This window comes from Tamandua tetradactyla, chromosome 11, assembly GCF_023851605.1.
Source record: "Tamandua tetradactyla isolate mTamTet1 chromosome 11, mTamTet1.pri, whole genome shotgun sequence".
Taxonomy (NCBI): Eukaryota; Metazoa; Chordata; class Mammalia; order Pilosa; family Myrmecophagidae; genus Tamandua; species Tamandua tetradactyla.
The window spans coordinates 11277307-11295522 of record NC_135337.1 but is presented as its reverse complement, the minus strand read 5'-3'; the positions used below and the strand labels follow the sequence as shown (position 1 = coordinate 11295522).

The 18216-nt window shown below is 36.2% G+C and overlaps 1 pseudogene; it reads left to right on the top strand.

Moving 5' to 3' along the window:
* Nucleotides 1–16389: 16389 nt before the first annotated feature.
* On the top strand, nt 16390–17853 carry LOC143651014 (FMR1-interacting protein NUFIP1 pseudogene; annotated as a pseudogene).
* The last annotated feature ends 363 nt before the right edge of the window (nt 17854–18216 follow it).

Genomic DNA, 18216 nt, shown 5'->3' with positions numbered 1-18216 from the left:
TCCATGGATATGGAGGCTTCTGATGCTCTACTTAAGAAACTTTTTAAACATGTCACACAAAAATGTTATTGGCTTCAGCATAATGGCTGTAGTGTTTCTTATTATTATGATAGATTTAAAAGATTGCTTCTTTACCATACCTTTAGCAAAGCAAGAAAAAAAATTAATTTCTGAGCTTGTTCTTAATAAGCTGCCTTTATATAAAAATTCATATACATCTGAGTCAAAAAATATTCAATAAGATCAATGCAGAACAAGAGTCAGTACTCATTAATGGTTCCTATGGAATTGTAAGAGATTCGTCCCCTAAGGGGTATGCAATTCAGGATTGTGGCTCTGACTCAAAGTGTTCTGTTGTTACCTTGGTCTAATCTAAATAATTATTCTACTGAAACTTATACCAATGCTGCAAATAAAATCTTGTAACAAGGAATGGGAATGGCAGCTCCATCTCCTTTTGTTAACTTAGATTCTCGACAAACAGCAATTTGGAAACTAGCCATGAATTTAGCTCCTATTCATATTTGAAAAGGAAATATATTATCAGAACTTTAAAATTGAAAATTCTTGTTAAAAACTGTATATTAATGTTTCAAATATGCATTCACCAAAGTATTTTAAGTATTTAACATTATTCTAACATATCTAATTTTGATGGTAATTATGTGTGGTAAAATATTTGTTTAAAATGATAACAAGCATGAAAAATATAAAAGACATGTTTTTATCAATAGGAAAGAGAATTGCTTTATCTTAAAATAAAATGAATAACTGTTACAAAATGAGAAAAATGTAGGACAAAGCCTGAACTAATGTAATAATTGCTAAGGGTTTATAAAAATGGAAATTATGGTCAAATCAAGAAAAAGTTAATGAGTCTAAAATAACAACGTTTTCTTAGACCCTTAATGAAAAATATAACATTTTTTTCTACATAATCAGTGTAAAGGGCAAAGAGTCTGTTTTATTAAACTACCTTATGTTAACTTTTATCATGTCCTTATCTGTATAAAAAATATTGATTTTCTTCTAGGTATCATTATACTGGCAAAAAACTGTTTCTTTTCTTGCCCCAGACCAGGTAGCTTAATCTATTAATCTAAGTAATATGGCTGTAAATAAATCTATTACTCACTAAATAATATTCAAATCATATAAATACCTAAATTCCTTTAAGCCAAAATATTTTAATGCTTTATCCAGTGTTTATATAAACTACTTAGGTATAAACCAAATTTATCCCAAAATAACCATGACTTAAGTTGAGAACAAATCAAATTTAAAAGCTAAATGCAAGAAAAAATAAACTTGTGGCATCTGTTCTATTCACCTAATGTTGCCATTGCATGCAGCTCATGTTGCTATCACATGACCTTGAAAAGAAACAATTACAATGTGCACTCTAGTTGGGAGGACTGGCTATTCTCCCAGAAGGAGATGTACTTTCATAAAGATATCTAGGTCCCAGAAAGCTCCTCTTGGTCCCTAACCAGTTCCCAGAGGACCCAGCTGGGCCCGGTCATGTGAGCAAATAGAAAAATATCATAAAAACTGTATGCAATAAATTTAAAATTAGCAAAACACACAATCAATTATAAAAAATCCTCATCCCTACATTCCTTTTCAATCAATCCAATAAATTTATTTTACAAAATCTAATCATTTACTATGAATGCATATCACTATTAACACTCTGTTTTCAATTTTAATACTTGTCGCTTTAAAAATTCCTACTTGTATGTTGCAAAACTGAGCCAGCCTGGAGCTGGATTCCTGGACAGAAAAGTACCTCAGCTCTCTAAAAACACCCCCCATTTCTGGGCAAGGAAAGAGTAAAGTCCTTTAAAAGATGTATTTTTCCTGTGGGGAACAGTCTGGTTCTGCCACCCAACCCTCCCTAAAGTCTATGTTCATAAAACAAAAAGGGGAAGATCAGCAAAATAATATTATAAAAATAAATACACCAAAATATCAATTAGCAAAAGCTATTAAAAAATATTAAAAATGATCTATGGGGGAGAAGATGGCAGCTTAGTAAGACGTGCAGGTCTTAGTTCCTCCTCCAGAACAGCTACTAAAGAAACAGAAACAGTACAGAACAGCTCCCAGAGCCACAACAGAGACCAAAAATACAGCATATACCATTCCGGAACAGCTGAACCAGCTGGGAAAATCCGCTGTGGTGAGATCCCTGAGGGGCATGTGCTTTCCCGGGTCGTGGCGCCTGGTGGCTGGAGCCCCTCCCTCCCCCCTTCCCAGGCCGGCTGGGAGATTTGGATCGGAGGTTCCCCAAGCCGCGGAGGCTGGCGACCTTGGTCCCTTCCACATATGTGGCTTCCCAGGCCAGCTGGGAGATTTGGATCGGCAATCCCCCAAGCCACGGAGGCCGGCACCCCCCCCACGTGCAGATTCCTGGGCCGGGTGGGAGATCTGAATCGGCACTCTCCCAAGCCGCAGTGGCTGGCACCCCTCCCTCCCTCCTTCCTGGGCTGGCTGGGAGATTTGGATCGGCACTTCCCCAAGCTGCTTCGGCTGGCAACCCTCCCCCACAGCAAGAGTCTTCCAAAGTTAAAAGAGCCACAGCATCTTTTACTGGTGGGACCCACAGACAGAGAAGTGCCACATACACGGCAAGAAAGAAAAACAGAGCCCAGAGATTTCACAGGAAAATCTTTCAACCTGCTGGGTCCCACACCCAGGGAAATCTGATTAAATGCCCAGACACCAGCAAAAAATAATGGATCATGCCAGGGAAATTGAAGATATGGCCCAGTCAAAGGAACAAACCAATAGTTCAAATGAGATACAGGAGCTGAGACAACTAATGCTGAATATACGAACAGAAATGGAAAACCTCTTCAAAAACCAAACCAATAAATTGAGGGAGGACATGAAGAAGACATGGGCTAAACAAAAAGAAGAAATAGAAATTCTGAAAAAACAAATCACAGAACTTATGGGATTGAAGGACAAAGTAGAAAAGATGGAAAAAACAATGGATACCTACGATGGTAGATTTAAAGAGACAGAGGCTAGAATTAGTGAACTGGAGGATGGAACATCTGAATTCCAAAAAGAAACAGAAACTATAGGGAAAAGAATGGAAAAATTTGAGCAGGGGATCAGGGAACTGAAAGATAATATGAAGCGCACAAATATATGTGTTGTGGGTGTCCCAGAAGGAGAAGAGAAGGAAAAAGGAGGAGAAAAACTAATGAAAGAAATTATCATTGAAAATTTCCCAACTCTTATGAAAGACCTAAAATTACAGATCCAAGAAGTGCAGCATACCCCAAAGAGATTAGACCCAAATAGGCATTCTCCAAGACACTTACTAGTTAGAATGTCAGAGGTCAAAGAGAAAGAGAGGATCTTGAAAACAGCAAGAGAAAAACAATCCATCACATACAAGGGAAACCCAATAAGACTATGTGTAGATTTCTCAGCAGAAACCATGGAAGCTAGAAGACAGTGGGATGATATATTTAAATTACTAAAAGAGAAAAACTGCCAACCAAGACTTCTGTATCCAGCAAAATTGTCCTTCAAAAATGAGGGAGAAATTAAAACATTCTCAGACAAAGAGTCACTGAGAAAATTTGTGACCAAGAGACCAGCTCTGCAAGAAATATTAAAGGGAGCACTAGTGTCCGATATGAAAAGACAGAAGAGAGAAGTATGGAGAAGAGTGTAGAAAGAAGGAAAATCAGATATGATATATATAATACAAAAGGCAAAATGGTAGAGGAAAATATTATCCAAACAGTAGTAACACTAAATGTTAATGGACTGAATTCCCCAATCAAAAGACATAGACTGGTAGAATGGATTAAAAAACAGGATCCTTCTGTATGCTGTCTACAGGAAACACATCTTAGACCCAAAGATAAACATAGGCTGAAAGTGAAAGGTTGGGAAAAGATATTTCATGCAAATAACAACCAGAAAAGAGGAGGAGTAGCTATACTAATATCCAACAAATTAGACTTCAAATGTAAAACAGTTAAAAGAGACAAAGAATGACACTATCTACTAATAAAAGGAACAATTAAACAAGAAGACATAACAATCATACATATTTATGCACCAAACCAGAATGCCCCAAAATACGTGAGGAATACACTGCAATCACTGAAAAGGGAAATAGACACATATACCATAATAGTTGGAGACTTCAATTCGCCACTCTCATCAATGGACAGAACATCTAGACAGAGGATCAATAAAGAAATAGAGAATTTGAATATTACAATAAATGAGCTAGACTTAACAGACATTTATAGGACATTATATCCTGCAACAGTAGGATACACCTTTTTCTCAACTACTCATGGATCATTCTCAAAGATAGACCATATGCTGGGTCACAAAGCAAGTCTTAACAAATTTAAAAAGATTGAAATCATACACAACACTTTCTCGGATCATAAAGGAATGACGTTGGAAATCAATAATAGGCGGAGTGCCAGAAAATTCACAAATACATGGAGGCTCAACAGCACACTCTTAAACAATGACTGGGTCAAGGAAGAAATTGCAAGAGAAATCAGTAAATATCTCGAGGCGAATGAAAATGGAAACACAACTTATCAAAACTTATGGGACACAATAAAGACAGTGCTAAGAGGGAAATTTATTGCCCTAAATGCCTATATCAGAAAAGAAGAAAAGGCAAAAATGCAGGAACTAACTGTCCACTTGGAAAAACTGGAGAAAGAACAGCAAACTAACACCAAAGAAAGCAAAAAGAAAGAAATAACAAAGATTAGAGCAGAAATAAATGAAATTGAAAACATGAAAACAATAGAGAAAATCAATAAGACCAGAAGTTGGTTCTATGAGAAAATCAATAAGATTGATGGGCCCTTAGCAAGATTGACAAAAAGAAGAAGAGAGAGGACGCAAATAAATAAGATCAGAAATGGAAGAGGAGACATAACCACTGACCTCACAGAAATAAAGGAGGTAATAACAGGATACTATGAACAACTTTATGCTAATAAATACAACAATTTAGATGAAATGGACGGGTTCCTGGAAAGGCATGAACAACCAACTTTGACTCAAGAAGAAATAGATGACCTCAACAAATCAATCACAAGTAAAGAAATTGAATCAGTCATTCAAAAGCTTCCTAAAAAGAAAAGTCCAGGACCAGATGGCTTCACATGTGAATTCTACCAAACATTCCAGAAAGAATTAGTACCAACTCTCCTCAAACTCTTCAAAAAAATCAAAGTGGAGGGAAAGCTACCTAATTCATTCTATGAAGCCAACATCACCCTCGTACCAAAACCAGGCAAAGATATTACAAAAAAAGAAAACTACAGACCAATCTCTCTAATGAATATAGATGCAAAAATCCTCAACAAAATTCTAGCAACTCAAATCCAACAACACATTAAAAGAATTATACATCATGACCAAGTAGGATTCATCCCAGATATGCAAGGATGGTTCAACATAAGAAAATTAATTAATGTAATACACCATATCAACAAATCAAAGCAGAAAAATCACATGATCATCTCAATTGATGCAGAGAAGGCATTCGACAAGATTCAACATCCTTTCCTGTTGAAAACACTTCAAAAGATAGGAATACAAGGGAACTTCCTTAAAATGATTGTGGGAATATATGAAAAACCCACAGCTAATATCATCCTCAATGGAGAAAAATTGAAAACTTTCCCCCTAAGATCAGGAACAAGACAAGGATGTCCATTATCACCATTATTATTCAACATCATGTTGGAGGTTCTAGCCAGAGCAATTAGACAAGAAAAAGAAATACAAGGCATCAAAATAGGAAAGGAAGAAGTAAAACTATCACTGTTTGCAGACGATATGATACTATACATCGAAAACCCGGAAAAATCCACAACAAAACTACTAGAGCTAATAAAGGAGTACAGCCAAGTAGCAGGTTACAAGATCAACATTCAAAAATCTGTAGCATTTCTATACACAAGCAATGAACAAGCTGAGGGGGAAATCAAGAAACGAATTCCATTTACAATTGCAACTAAAAGAATAAAATACCTAGGAATAAATTTAACTAAAGAGACAAAAAACCTATACAAAGAAAACTACAAGAAACTGTTAAAAGAAATCACAGAAGACCTAAATAGATGGAAGGGCATACCATGTTCATGGACTGGAAGACTAAATATAGTTAAGATATCAATCCTACCTAAATTGATTTACAGATTCAATGCAATACCAATCAAAATCCCAACAACTTATTTTTCAGAAATAGAAAAACCAATAAGCAAATTTATCTGAAAGGGCAGGGTGCCCCGAATTGCTAAAAGTATCTTGAGGGAAAAAAAATGAAGCTGGAGGTCTCACGCTGCCAGACTTTAAGGCATATTATGAAGCCACAGTGGTCAAAACAGCATGGTATTGGCATAAAGATAGATATATCGACCAATGGAATTGAACAGAGTGCTCAGATATAGACCCTCTCATCTATGGACATTTGATCTTTGACAAGGCAGTCAAGCCAACTCACCTGGGACAGAACAGTCTCTTCAATAAATGGTGCCTAGAGAACTGGATATCCATATGCAAAAGAATGAAAGAGGACCCGTATCTCACACCCTATACAAAAGTTAACTCAAAATGGATCAAAGATCTAAACATTAGGTCTAAGACCATAAAACAGTTAGAGGAAAATGTAGGGAGACATCTTATGAAACTTACAATTGGAGGCGGTTTTATGGACCTTAAACCTAAAGCAAGAGCACTGAAGAAAGAAATAAATAAATGGGAGCTCCTCAAAATTAAACACTTTTGTGCATCAAAGGACTTCATCAAGAAAGTAGAAAGACAGCCTACACAATGGGAGACAATATTTGGAAATGACATATCAGATAAAGGTCTAGTATCCAGAATTTATAAAGAGATTGTTCAATTCAACAACAAAAAGACAGCCAACCCAATTACAAAATGGGAAAAAGACTTAAACAGACACCTACCAGAAGAAGAAATACGGATGGCCAAGAGACACATGAAGAGATGCTCAATGTCCCTGGCCATTAGAGAAATGCAAATCAAAACCACAATGAGATATCATCTCACACCCACCAGAATGGCCATTATCAACAAAACAGAAAATGACAAGTGCTGGAGAAGATGTGGAGAAAGAGGCACACTTATCCACTGTTGGTGGGAATGTCAAATGGTGCAACCACTGTGGAAGGCAGTTTGGCGGTTCCTCAAAAAGCTGAATATAGAATTGCCATACGACCCAGCAATACCATTGCTGGGTATCTACTCAAAGGACTTAAGGGCAAAGACACAAACGGACATTTGCACACCAATGTTTATAGCAGCATTATTTACAATTGCAAAGAGATGGAAACAGCCAAAATGTCCATCCACAGAAGAGTGGCTAAACAAACTGTGGTATATACATACGATGGAATATTATGCAGCTTTAAGACAGAATAAACTTATGAAGCATGTAATAACATGGATGAACCTAGAGAACATTATGCTGAGTGAGTCTAGCCAAAAACTAAAGGACAAATACTGTATGGTCCCACTGATGTGACCCGACATTCAAGAGTAAACTTAGAATATGTCATTGGTAACAGAGACCAGCAGGAGTTAGAAACAGGGTAAGATAATGGGTAATTGGAGCTGAAGGGATACAGACTGTGCAACAGGACTAGATACAAAAACTCAAAAATGGACAGCACAATAATACCTAATTTAATGTAATTATGTTAAAACACTGAATGAAGCTGCATCTGAGCTATTGTTTTTTGTTTGTTTGTTTGTTTGTGTCTTTTGTTTTTTTCTTTTTCCTTTTTTATATATATATATTTTTATTTTTTATTATTATTATTTTTATTTTTTTCTCTATATTAACATTCTATATCTTTTTCTATTGTTTTGCTAGTTCTTTTCCTAAATCAATGCAAATGTACTAAGAAATGATGATCATACATCTATGTGATGCTATTAAGAATTACTGATTGCATATGTATAATGGAATGATTTCTAAGTGTTGTGTTAATTTCTTTTTTTTAATTAATAAAAAAATAACTTACCAACAGATTGTTATGCAAATCCACAACTCCTCTAATAAAGAAAAATATATATTTGAAAACAACCAACAATAAAACCTGCAGGACTGGATGGCCTCACAGGCAAGTTTTACTAAGCATTCCAAGAAAAATTAGTACCATTACTGCTCAAACTCTTCTAAAAATTTGAAGAAGGAACACAACCTGTTTTGGTGTGCTAAAACTGATGGAATTCAATATACCAGAAATGTATTGGCTTTTAAAAAGGAATTTATTGTTACATGATTACAGTTCAAAGGCCATTAAAACGTCCAAACTAAGACATCCAGAGAAAGACACATTGACTCCAGAGAATTTTTCAGGTAAGCAATCACTAAATTTGTGATTAAGAGACTGGCTCTGCAAGCAATACTAAAGGGAGCACTACAGGCAGATAGAAAAAGACAGGAGAGAGAGGTCTGGAGAAGAGTGTAGAAATGAAGACTATCAGTAAAGGTAAAAAGAGAAAACAATATCAGATATGACATATAAAATCCAAAAGACAAAATGGTGTAAGAGAGTACCTGCCTCTACAGTAATAACATTAAATGCTAATGGATTAAACTACCCAATCTAATGTCATACACTGTCAGAAAGGATTAAAAACCAAGACCCATATATATGCTGCCTACAGAAGACTCACTTTGGACCCAAAGACAAAAAGGAATTGAAGGTGAACTGTTGGAAAAATATATTTCATGCAAAAAGCAATCAGAAAAGAGCTGGGGTAGCTATACAAATATCCAACAAATTAGATTTCAAATGTAAAACAATTAAAAAAGACAAAGGATACTGTATTAATAAGTGGAACAATTCAACTAGAAGACACAACAATCATAAATATTTATGCAGTGAGCCAGAGTTTTCCAAAATATGTGGCAAACATGGAGAACATTGAAGGAAGAAGTAGACACCTGTACATAAATAGTTGCAGACTTCAATTCCCAATTCTCATCAATGGATAGAACACTAGATAAAGGTTCAATAAGGAAACAGAGGTTTTGAGTAATACAATAAATGAACTAGACTTAACATTTGGAGAGCACTGCATCCCACAACAGCAGGATGCTCATTTTTCTCAAGTGCTCATGATCATTCTCAAGAAAAGACCATATGCTGGGTCACAAAGCGAGTTTAAATAAATTTTAAAAGGTTGAAATCATACAAAACACATTCTCAGATCATAATGGAATGAAGTTGGAAATCAATAACAGGCAGAGGATCAGAAAATTCACAAATATATGAAGGCTAAACAACACACTCTTAAACAACCAGTAGGTCAAGGAAGAAATTACAAGAAAATTCATTAAATATCTCAAGGCAAATGAAAATGAAAACACAACATATCAAAATTTATGGGACTTAGCAGTGCCAATGCTGAGAGGGAAGTTTATTGCCTTAATGCCTATATTTAAAAAGAAGAAATAAGAAAAATTGAGGGATTACCTGTTCACTTAGAAGAATAGCAAACTAACCCCAAAGCAAACAAGAGGGAAAAAATAATGAAGATTAGAGCAGAAACTGAGAGCATGAAAACAATCCAGAAAATCAACAAAACCAGAAGATCATTCTTTGAGAAAATCAGTAAAATTGATGGACCCTTAGCTAAAGATAGAACAGCAAACTAACCCCAAAGCAAACAAGAGGGAAAAAATAATGAAGATTAGAGCAGAAATTGAGAACATGAAAACAATCCAGAAAATCAACAACACCAGAAGATCATTCTTTGAGAAAATCAGTAAAATTGATGGACCCTTAGCTAGGCTGACAAAAGAGAGAGAGAGAGAGGAAGCAAATAAATAAAATCAGAAATGGAGGAGAAAGCATAACCACTGACTCTGCAGAAATAAAGGAAGTAATGAAAGGATACTATGAACAAACATAAGTTAATAACCTAGACAACACAGATGAAATGGACAAATTCTTAGAAAGGCAAAAACAACCAACATTGACTGGAGAAGAAATACATGCCCTCAATAAATAAATAAATAAAGAGATTAAATCAGTCACCAGGAAAGTCCCCAAAAAGAAAAGCCTAGGACCAGATGGCTTCACATGTGAATTCTACCAAACTTTCAAGAAAGAATTAGTACCAATCCTGCTCAAACTCTTCAAAAACTGGAATAGGAGGAAAAGCTACCTAACTCATCTATGATGCCAACATCATCCTAATGTCAAAGTCAGACAAAGACACTATAAGGAAAGAAAATTACAGACCAATCTCTTTAATGAATATGGATGCAAAAATCTCAACAAAATACTTGCAAATCAAATTCAGCAGAACATTAAAAGAATTATACACCATGACCAAGTGGGATTTATTCCAGGTATGCAAAGCTCATTCAACATAAAAAAATCAATTAATGTAATAGACTATATCAACAAATCAAAGTGGAAAAACTACATGATTATCTCAATTGATGTAGAAAAGGCATTTGACAAAATTCAGCATACTTTCTTGATGGCAACATTTCAAAGGATAGGAATAGAAGGGAATTTCCTCAGGCTGATAATGGGAATAGATGGAAAACCTACAGCTAACATCGTCCTCAAAGGGAGAAGACTGAATTCATTCCTTCTGAGATCAGGAACAAGACAAAGATACCACTGTCACCTTGTTATTCAACATTCTGCTAGAATTTCTAGCCAGAGAAATTAGACAAAAAGAAATAAAAGTGATCCAAATTGAAAATGAAGAAGTAAAACTCTGTTTGCAGATGACATGTTACTATATGTCAAAATTCCCCCCCCAAAAAAATACAGCAAAACTACTAGAGTTGAGTACAGCAAAGTAGCAGGGTATGAGATCAACATCCAAAAATCAGTAGAGATTCTGTACACTAGTGATGAGCAATCTGAGAGGAAATCAAGAAAAAAAAATTCCATTTACCACAGCAACCAAAAGAATAAAATATTTAGGAATAAATTTAGCTAAGATCTACATATAGAAGACAACAAGAAATTGCTAAAAGAAATCATAGAGAAACTAAACAAGTAAGAGCATACCATGTTCATGGACTAGAAAACTAAATATAGTTAAGACATCCATTCTACACAAATTGATTCATAGATTCAATACAATACCAATTAAAATCCCAAAAACCTACTTTGCAGAAACGGAAAAACCATAACCAAATTTATTTGATGATTAGCATTGAATAGCTAAATATATCTGAATAGCTAAAAATATCTTGAGAAAAAGAATTATGTGGGAGGTCTCACACTACCTGACTTGAAAACATATTACAAACCTACAGTAGCCAAAGTAGCATAAAGTTGCATAAAGATAGATACACTAACCAATGGAATTGAGTTGAATGTTCAGAAATAGACCTTCTCATCTATGGACAATTGATCTTTGATAAGGTGGTCAAGCCATCCCACCTGGGACAGAGCAACCTCTTTAATAGTGTTTGGAGAACTGGATATACAAATGTAAAAGAATGAAAGAGCATCCATAATATCACATCCTATACAAAAATTAACTTGAGAGGCAGTGCAATGGTGGCTCAGTGGCAGAATTCTTGCCTGCCATGCAAGAGAACTGGATTTGGTTCCTGGTGCCTGCCCATGTTAAAAAAAATAATAACTCAAAATGGATCAAAGACCTAAACTTTAGAGCTAAGACTGTAAAACCTTTAGAAGAAAATGTAGGGAAATTTCTTATAAATCTTGTAATAGGAAGCATTTTCCTAGACATTATACCCAAAGCACAAGCATTGAAAATAGAAATAGATAAAAGGGATCTCCTCTAGATTAAATACTTTTGTGCACTAAAAGAATTTTGTCAGGAAAGTAAAAAGGCAGCCTATGCTATATTTGGAAAACCAATATCTGATAAGAATTTACTATCCAGAATATATAAAGAGACTTTTCAACTCAACAGCAAAAAAGTCAAACAACCCAATTTAAAAATGGGCAAAAAAAAAGCCCCCATGGAGGAATGATGAGGAAGGGGGAAAATTCAGCTTCTCCATTTGGAGAATCCCTGATATTCATGCAAGCAGAGGAGACAACCAAATCAGTAGGCTGAGCCCTCAGCCTTGGGGTTTGTTCATATGACACTTATCCCCACAAAGGATAGGCTATGCCTGCTTGAAATTAGGCCTAAAAGTCACCCCAGAGAACCTTTTTTGTTACTCAGATGTGCTCTCTCTCTCTCTCTCTCTCTTTCTCAGCCAACACAGCAAGCAAATTCACTGCCCTCCCCCTCTCTACATGGGACATGACTCCCAGAGGTGTAAAGCTCCCTGGCGACGTGGGACAGAAATCCTAGAATGAGCTGGGGCTCAGCATCAAGTGATTGAGAAAGCCTTCTCAACTGAAAGGAGGAAGAGAGAAATGAGACAAAATAAAGTGTCAGTGGCTGAGAGATTTCAGAGTTATGAGGTTATCCTGGAGGTTATTCTTACACATTATATAGATATCCCCTTTTTGGCTTGTGGTATATTGGAGTGGCTAGCAGGAAGTGGCTGAAACTGTAGAGATGTATTCCAACAGCCATGTCTCCTGAAGATGATACAACTTTCACAATGTGACTGTATGATTGTGAAAACCTTGTGTCTGATGCTCTTTTTATCTATGATATGGAAAAAATAGAGATAAAGAATAAATAAATAATATGGGGAACAAATGTTAAAATAAATTGAGTAGACTGAAATACTAGTGATCAATGAAAGGGAGTGGTAAGGGATATAGGAAAAAATGGGGTAACAAAGGTTAAAATATGTTGGGTAAATGGAAATACTAGTGGTTAATGAGCGGGAGGTGAAAGGTATGGCATGTATGGGTTTTTTCTTTTTTCTTTTTCTCTTTTTCTGGAGAGATGCAGATGTTCTAAGAAATGATCATGGTGATGAATATACAACTATGTGATAATATTGTGAGCCATTGATTATACACCAAGTGTGGAATATTCATATGTTAAGAATGTTCATGTTTGTGTGTTATTTTGTTTTGTCAATAAAAATATTTTTTAATGGGCAAAGGACATGAACAGTCACTTCTTAGAAGAGGAAATACAAATGGTTAAAAGGCACATGCAAAGATGCTCAACTTCACTGACTATTAGGCAAATGCAACTCAAAATCACAACAAATTGCCATATGATTCAGTGATCTCATTACTAGGTATATATTCAGAGGAACTAAAGGCAAGGTCACAAACAGATGTTTTCACACTGATGTTTATAGCAGCATTATTTATGATGCCAAGAGATGGAAACACCCAAATGTCCATCAATGAATGAGTAGCTAAACAAGCTGTGGTATTTACATATTATATAGCTTTAAGACAGAATAAAATCATGAAGCATGTAACAACATGGAAGAAACTTGAGGACATTATGCTAAGTGAAAATAGCCAGAAACAGAAGGCCAAATACTGTATGATCTTGCTAACATGAACTATTAATGAGTAAACTTTGAGAGTTGAAGTTAAGAACACGGGTTATCAGGAAATAAAAATAGGGTAGAATTTGGGCATTTGGCGCTGTAGGAATATAGATTGTGCAATAGGATTGATTGTTAAAATTCAAAAATGGATAGCACAATCCTACCTGATCATCACACAATAATATAAGTACACTAAATGAAGCTGAATGTGAGTATGATTGAGGGAGTAGGACTGGAGGCACGTACGAGACCAGAAGCAAACATACAGGTTAAATACTAAGATAGTATGACTTAGGAATGTCTAGAGTGGACAATGATGATGATTAAATGTACACATAGAAAATGTTTTTACATGAGGAAGAACAAATGAATGTCAACAGTGCAAGGTTTTAAAATGAATGATATACAGGAAAAAGTACACTCAATGCAAGCCAGGGTCTATAGTCAACAGTGACATTGTAAAATGCTTCCACTGTACATAGCAAAGGCATTATGCAAAAACTAAATGTAAACAGGAGGGAGACATGGGGAGAGGTATAGATTCTTTGTGGAAGAAAAGGAAATGTATTCATATAGATTATTGTGGCAAAGGCATGTCTATTTACTTAGGTTGGATTGTATGATGCGTGAATAGAACTGTTTAAAAATGAACAGAGATGAGTTCCAGAGAAAATGTGGAAAAAGAGATGTACCTATTTGCAGTTCATAGAGAAACTGAGAGGTACAGCCCCTTGGAATTCAGTGTGCTAGTTCCATAGGAGTCTAAGGGAAGGGTTTCCATATGATCTTGCAACCCCATTGCTCAGTATGTACATGGAGGAACTGAAAGTGGGGACATGAATGGACATTTGCACATTGGTGCTTATGGTGGCAGTGTTCACAATTCATAATGGATGGAGGTGGCCTAAGGGTACAATGACTGAGGGAAGAAAGGGGAAACTGCAGTGTATACAACAGACTACTGAACAGCCACAAGAAGAAATGAAGTTCTGAGGCATGCTACTAGGTAAATAAACCTTAAAGACTGTGTGTTGAGTGAAGTGTCAGAAACTAAAAGACAAATATCATGTCTCCCTCACATGGACTAACTATAATTATACTAACTCAGTGAATTGAAGTTGAGAGCATGGATTATTAGGTTGGGGTCTAATTTAAAGGGTATTAGATTATAAGCTCCTATAGCAGTCACATATATTCAGGAATTATAACTGTTATTTCTACATTCTGAGATACTGAGCTGTATCTCAGCTGTATATAACCTGGTCTTTCCCAGAAACTTCAGGTATTTATGTGACACCTGAGACTCAGAGTTAGTGCTCTGAAGCCATGACAATCAGGAGTACTCCATACAGGAACTGTTTTAAAAGCTGAAAATTCAATGAATTTAGTTGATTCATTGATATGAATTCATTGATCAAGATATGAATGAAGCTGATCTGGATAGGACTAAAGTAAATCAGAATACAGGGTAAAGGATGATATGGCCCACATTTTAAAACTTCAACTTCTGTGTGAGACCAAAAGGAGAGATGTTTATTTGGTGCAAAATTTATATTTTGAGTAGTGGATTATCTAATTTAACTTGTATGGTCAGTTTAGTTGAACACCATAAGTATATGGAATCTTGAATATGGCATGAGATCTTGTTGGTTTGTCCATGTCAATGTGATGTAATTTGGGCAATGAATAAAGAAGTATTTGCAAACTCCTTGAGGGACTGGGGAGAAAGGAGGGAAAATTCAATTTCCTCATTTGGATAATCCCTGATACTCTTGCAAGCAGTGGGGACTACCAAATTAATAGGCTGAGCCCTCAATCTTGGGCTGTGAAATTTATTCCTGCAAGGGATAGGTTAAACCTACTTACAATTATGCCTAAGACTCACCGCCAAAGAACCTCTTTTGTTGCTCAGATGCAGTCTCTCACTCTAAGCCTTCTTAGCAGGTGAACTCCCTGCCCTCTCCCTCACCCCAATGTGAGACATGAATCCCAGGGGTGTAAATCTCCCTGGCAGTATGAGATACAACCCCCGGGATGAGCTGAGACCCAGCTATCATGGGATTGAGAACACCTTCTCTTCCAAAAAGGAGAAAAGAGAAATGAGACAAAATAAAGTTTCAGTTGCTGAGAGATTTCAAACAGAGTGGAGAGGTTATTCTGGAGATTATCCATATGCATTATATAGATATCCCTTTTTAGTTTGTGGTATTGGAGTGGCTGGAGGGAAGTACCTGAAACTGTTGAGCTGTGCTCCAGTATCCATGACTCTTGAAGATGATTGTATAACGATAAAATTTTTGCAGTGTGAATGTGTGATTGTGAAAACCTTCTGTCTGATGCTCCTTTTATCCAGGGTATGGACAGCTGAGTAAAAAATATGGATAAAATATAAATAAATAACATGGGGAAGAGGGGGTAAAATAAATTGGGTAGCTTGAAATATTAGTGATCAATAAGAGGGAAGGATAAGAAGTATGAGATGATTTTTTCTTTTTTCTTTTTCTTTTACTGGAGTGATGCAAAATGATCATGGTGATGGATGCACAACTATGTGAAGATATTGTGAGTCACTGATTGTACACCATGTATGGACTGTATGTGTGTGAAAATTTGTCAATAAAAATGTATTTTTTAGATGTATATAAAAAAAAAGAACCAGTACCATAAAACTTCTTCAAGGAAATGTAGGGAAACATCTTCAAGATCTATTGATAGGGTGTACTTAAACTTTAAACCCAAATCACAAGGAACGAAAAAAAAAAATAAAAACCTAGATAAATGGGAAATCCTCAAAAGCAAATAATTCAGTACTTCAAAGGACTTTGTCCAAGGGTGAAAAGGCACTTGTTTCAATTGGAGAAAATATTTGGAAACCACATATCTGATAAAAGTGTGACATCCAGTATATAAAAAGAAATGTTATGGATGGTAAGGCTGAATCGGCTAGTGGTTGTGACTCCTCCGGAAGGTTTCAACCTCCAGAGCTGAACCCCGCTTTGGGGCCGCTGAGCCACACTGCCCCGCTGCGGGAAAACTGGGTTCTCTGGGCAATGCTGCAGCCTCTGCCGCCTCACTACGTCATCGCCCTCCAGAGTCGGATCAGAGCCTTCCTCCGATACACACCCCCGTCTCACTGCCCACCTTCTCCCCTTGGGTGCCTCCCACCTTCGATGCCCAGCTTCTAGCAGAGCTCAGTTTCTCTTCGACGACCTGTCCCACCTTGATTCTCAACCTCAGTTCAGCGTCCCACCTTCCTGGAATTTCCAGGCTTCGATATCATGGTACTGGTGACAGTCTCCTGAAACATTTCCTTAGCATCAGTAGCCCACAACCCTCATGCGAAATGTTCATATTATCCAATAAAATATGATAAAGACTTCATTAATTTTAACTCCTCTCCTAATAGAAAAGAAAGGAATCAATTTTTCACTATTTTTATGATACCCGTGATCATGGCTTTAAAAATCAGGAAACTATGGTATACACATGTCTGAACATACAAAATGTCCTGAGGTAGATTGTTGTTCTAGTGCACGTGAGAAGATTATTCAGTTCCTTTGGAGAAATATGCATGCTCCCAGTATGAAGATCAAGGTAGATACTCCAGAGGAGATAGTGAAATGGAGGGAAGAAAGAAGAAAAAACTATCCAACTATGGCCAATATTGAAAGAAAGATAAAGCTGAAACTTGAAAAGGAAAAGAGAGGAGCAGTGTTGACAACATAGTTTGGCAAGATGAGAGGGATGTACAGACATTCAGAGATGGCAAAGATCAGAAGTCCTGACAAACTTCACAAATGGAAAATGATCATGCTGCTTATAAGCCAACTATTGGACCAAGCAATTACACATGTGATTTAAACCTGGTCTCCCTCAGGCAAATGCAGATCCCCTTGGTGTTTTAGCAAACAGTGATTCTGAGTCCGTTAAGTAGGAGAAATCACAAAGTACTGTCATACCCAAGGAAGTGACGCCAGCTCTGCACTCACTAATGAGCAGCTACAGAAGTCTTTCAGCATCGGAGAGTGAGCCACAAGGAACTTCCATCAAGACTGAAGCAGAAGTTCTGCCAAACATAAGGTTCTTCATAGCAATACTCCTAAAAGTCTAAGTGAAAGTGTTAAAGCAGTTGTTAAAAGATTCTCAGAATCCAAGTCTCAGAGCCCAAAGAAAAGTTTTAAAAGGATAAACTGTAATTAGAAAATGATTATCACAGCTATCAAACATCATTTGAACCAAGAACACACCATCCATCTTTCTTGGAAATGTTTTTAGCTCCAGACATTCGACATAAAAGAAATGTGATTTTGGGATGTTTGGCAAATCATTAAAAAAATGACTTTTTTGGACTGAATACTAATGCTATGAATACTGAGGAGATATAGGTGTCTGATTTTTCAGCACACATAACTGAAGCATGTAAAATAGTACCATCTTCAGGTTAGTGAAAGAAAACTTTTTAAAAAATAACTGTACTAGTAATTAAATTGTAAGCCTCATGAGATATGATGTTGGGTTTTTAAGTCATTCCTTTATATCAGTGCAAATAAATACATAGTTGATTCTTTTAAAAAAAAGAAAAATTCTATAACTCAACAATAAAAAGACAACCCAATCTAAAATGAGCAAAAGATATAAATACACATTAGTGTGAAAATGTCTATTCATATCCCTGCTTTTAGTTCTTCTGTAATTGAATTACCAGGTCATGTGACATTCTATATTTAGCTTCCTTAATGTGCTGGTTT